This window comes from Pleurodeles waltl, chromosome 12, assembly GCF_031143425.1.
Source record: "Pleurodeles waltl isolate 20211129_DDA chromosome 12, aPleWal1.hap1.20221129, whole genome shotgun sequence".
Lineage (NCBI taxonomy): Eukaryota > Metazoa > Chordata > Amphibia > Caudata > Salamandridae > Pleurodeles > Pleurodeles waltl.
Window position 1 is genome coordinate 8,208,755 of NC_090451.1, and position 4,414 is coordinate 8,213,168.

A 4,414-nucleotide genomic window follows, 5' to 3' on the forward strand; every position below is an offset into this window, starting at 1 on the left:
GACTGGTGAACCTGCAGGTGCTGTCACTGTCTTCACTCTGACGATGTTTTCGGTCACCTGATTATGGCATGTGTCCAGACAAGAGACCATGCAGGCGCTGTCACTGTCTTCACTCAGACCAGGTACTCGGGTCACCTGATCCTGGCGCGTGTCCAGACTGGTGAAGCTCCAGGCGCTATCACTGTCTTCACTAACCATGTACACGGGTCGCCTGATCCTGGCGCGTGTCCAGACTGGTGAACCTGCAGGCACTGTCACTGTCTTCATTGACCATGTACTCGGGTCACCTGATCCTGGCACGTGTACAGACTGGTGAACCTGCAGGTGCTGTCACTCTCTTCACTTTGACCATGTATTCGGGTCATCTGATCCTGGCACACGTCCAGAGTAGTGATCCTGTAGGCGCTGTCACTGTCTCCACTCCGACCATGTACTCGGGTCACCTGATCCCAGTGCATGTCCAGACTGGTGGACCTGCAAGCGCAGTCACTGTCTTCACTTTGACCATGTACTCGGGTCACCTGATCCTGGCACGTGTCCAGACTGGTGATCCTCTAGGCGCTGTTACTGTCTTCACTGACAATGTACTCGGGTCACCTCATCCTGGTGCGTGTCTTGGCTGGTGAACCTGCAGTCACTGTCTTCATTGTCCATGTACTCAGGTCACCTGATCTTGGTGCAATGTCCATACTGGTGAACCTGCAGGCGCTGTCACTGTCTTCACTCTGACCATATACTCGGGTCACCTGATCCTGGCATGTGTCCAGACAGGTGCTGTCCCTGTCTTCACTCACCATGTACTCGGGACACCTGATCCTAGCACGTGTCCAGACCGCTGTACATCCAGGCGCTGTCACTGTCTTCACTCTGACCATGTACTCCGGTCATGTGATCTTGGCGCGTGTCCAGGCATGTGAATCTGCAGGCGCTGTCACTGTTTTCACTCTGACCATGTAATCAGCTCTCCTGATCCTGGGGCATGTTCAGATTGGTGACCCTGCAGGCGCTGTCACTGTCTTCACTCTCACCATGTACTCGGGTCGTCTGATCCTGGCGCGTGTCCAGACTGGTGAACTTGCAGGTGCTGTCACTGTTTTCACTCTGACAGTTTAATCAGCTCGCCTGATCCTGGGGCTTGTTCAGATTGGTGAACCTGCCACCGCTGTCCCTGTCTTCACTCTCACCATGTACTGGGGTTGCCTGATCCTGGCGCGTGTCCTGACTGGTGAACGTGCACGCGCTGCCACTGTCTTCACTGTGACCATGTGCTCTGGTCACCTGATCCTGGCACATTTCCAAACAGGTGAACCTGCAGGTACTGTCACTGTCTTCACTCTGACCATGTTCTCGGGTCGCCTGATCCTGGGGTGTGTTCAGACTGGTGAACCTGCAGGCGCTGTCACTGTCTTCACTCTGACGATGTTCTCGGGTCACCTGATTATGGCGCGTGTCCAGACTGGAGAACATGCAGGCGCTGTCACTGTCTTCCCTCTGACCACGTGCTCGGGTCTTCTAATACTGGTACTTGTCCAGACTGGTGAACCTGCAGGCGCTGTAATTGTCTTCACTCTGACGATGTACTCGGGTCACCGGATCCTAACATGTGTCCAGTCTGGTGAACCTGCTGGCACTGTCACTGTCTTCACTCTGACCATGTGCTCGGGTCACCTGATTATGGCACGTGTCCAGACTGGAGACCATGGAGGCGCTGTCACTGTCTTCACTCTGACCATGTAATCCGGTCACGTGATCCTGGCGTGTGTCCAGGCATGTGAATCTGCAGGTGCTGTCACTGTTTTACTCTGACCATGTAATCAGCTCGCCTGATCCTGGGGCGTGTTCAGATTGGTGACCCTGCAGGCGCTGTCACTGTCTTCACTCTCACCATGTACTCGGGTCGTCTGATCCTGGTGCGTGTCCAGACTGGTGAACTTGCAGGTGCTGTCACTGTCTTCACTCTGACCATGTGCTCAGGTCACCTGATCCTTGAGCGTTTCCAGACTGGTGAATGTGCAAACGCTGTCACTGCCTTCATTGACCATGTGCTCGTGTCACCTGATCCTGGCGCGTGTTCAGATAGGTGAACCTGCAGGCACTGTCACTGTCTTCACTCTGACCATGTGCTCGGGTCGCCTGATACTGGCGTGTGTCCAGACTGGTGAACCTGCACCTCCTGTCACTGTCTTCACTCTGACGATGTTTTCGGTCACCTGATTATGGCGTGTTTCCAGACTGGAGAACATGCAGGCGCTGTCACTGTCTGCACTCAGACCAGGTACTCGGGTCACCTGATCCTGGCGCGTGTCCAGACTGGTGAAGCTCCAGGCGCTATCACTGTCTTCACTAACCATGTACACGGGTCGCCTGATCCTGGCGCGTGTCCAGACTGGTGAACCTGCAAGCGCTGTCACTGTTTTCACTCTGACCATGTAATCAGCTTGCCTGATTCTGGGGTGTGTTCAGATTGGTGAACCTGCAGGCGCTGTCACTGTCTTCACTCTCACCACGTACTCGTGTCGCCTGATCCTGGCGCGCGTCCAGACTGGTGAACTTGCAGGTGCTGTCACTGTCTTCATTCTGACCATGTGCTCAGGTCTCCTGATTCTGGCACATGTGCAGACTTGTGAACCTGCAGGCGCTGTCACTGTCGTCACTCTGACCATGGAGCCGGGACGCCTGAGTCTGGCGCGTGTTCAGACTACTGAACCTGCTGGCACTGTCTTCACTCTGACCATGTACTCGGGGCACCTGATACTGGTGTGTGTCCAGACTGGTGAACCTGCAGGCGCCATCCCTGTCTTCAATCTGACCATGTACTCGTGTCATCTGATCCTAGTGCGTGTACATACTGGTGAACCTGCAGGTGCTGTCACCATCTTTACTGTGACCATGTACTCAGATACCCTGATCCTGGTGCTTGTCCAGACTGGTTAACCTGCAGGCACTGTCACTGTCTTCATTAACCATGTACTCGGGTCACCTAATCCTGGCGCGTGTCCAGATTGGTGAACCTGCATGCACTGTCACTGACTTCACTCTGAGAATGTACTCGGGTCACCTGATCCTGGCACGTGTCCAAAATGGTGAACCTGCAGGCACTCTCACTGTCTTCACTCTGACCATGTATTCAGGTCACTTGATCCTGGCGCATGTCCAGACTGGTGAACCTGCAGGTGCTGTCACTGACTTCACTCTGACCATGTACTCGGCTCACCTGATCCTGGCGCGTGTTCAGACTGGTGAACCTGCAGGCACTGTCACTGTCTACACTCTGACCATGAAGCCGGGTCACCTGATCCTGTCGCTTGTCCAACCTGGTGAACCTGCAGGCACTGTCACTGTCTTCACTGACCATGTACTCGGGTCACCTGATAGTGGCGCTTGTCCAGACTGGTGAACCTGCAGGCACTGTCAATGTCTTCACTAGTTATGTACTCAGGTCACCTGATCCTGGCAGGTGTCCAGACTGGAGAACCTGCAGGCACTGTCACTGTCTTCACTGACCATGTACTTGGGTCACCTGATCCTGGCGCATTTCCAGACTGATGAACCTGCAGGCGCTGTTGCTGTCTTCACTCTGACCATGTACTCGAGTCACCTGATCCTGGTGCGTGTCCAGACTGGTGAACTTCCTGGCTCTGTCGATGTTGTCTGTCTGACCATGTACTCAAGTCACCTGATCCTGGCACGTGTCAGATTGGTGAACCTGCAGGTGCTGTCACTGTCTTCACTCTGACCATGTACACGGGTCACCTGATCCTGGCAAGTGTCCATACTGGTGAACTTGCAGGCACTGTCACTGTCTTCACTGACCATTACTCGGGTCACCTGATCCTGGGACGTGTCCTGACTGGTGAACCTGCAGGCGCTGTCACTCTCTTCACTCTCACCATGTACTTCGGTCATCTGATCCTGGCGCATGTCCAGACTGGTGAACCTGCAGGCGATGTGACTCTCTTCACTCTGACCTTGTACTCAGGTCACTTGATGCTGGTGCGTGTCCAGACTGGTGAACCTGCAGGTGCTGTCACCATCTTTACTGTGACCATGTACTCAGATACCCTGATCCTGGTGCTTGTCCAGACTGGTTAACCTGCAGGCACTGTCACTGTCTTCATTAACCATGTACTCGGGTCACCTAATCCTGGCGCGTGTCCAGATTGGTGAACCTGCATGCAGTGTCACTGACTTCACCCTGAGAATGTACTCGGGTCACCTGATCCTGGCACGTGTCCAAAATGGTGAACCTGCAGGCACTGTCACTGTCTTCACTCTGACCATGTATTCAGGTCACTTGATCCTGGTGCGTGTCCAGACTGGTGAACCTGCAGGCTCTGTCACTGACTTCACTCTGACCATGTACTCGGGTCATCTGATCCTGGCATGTGTGCAGACAGGTGCTGTCCCTGTCTTC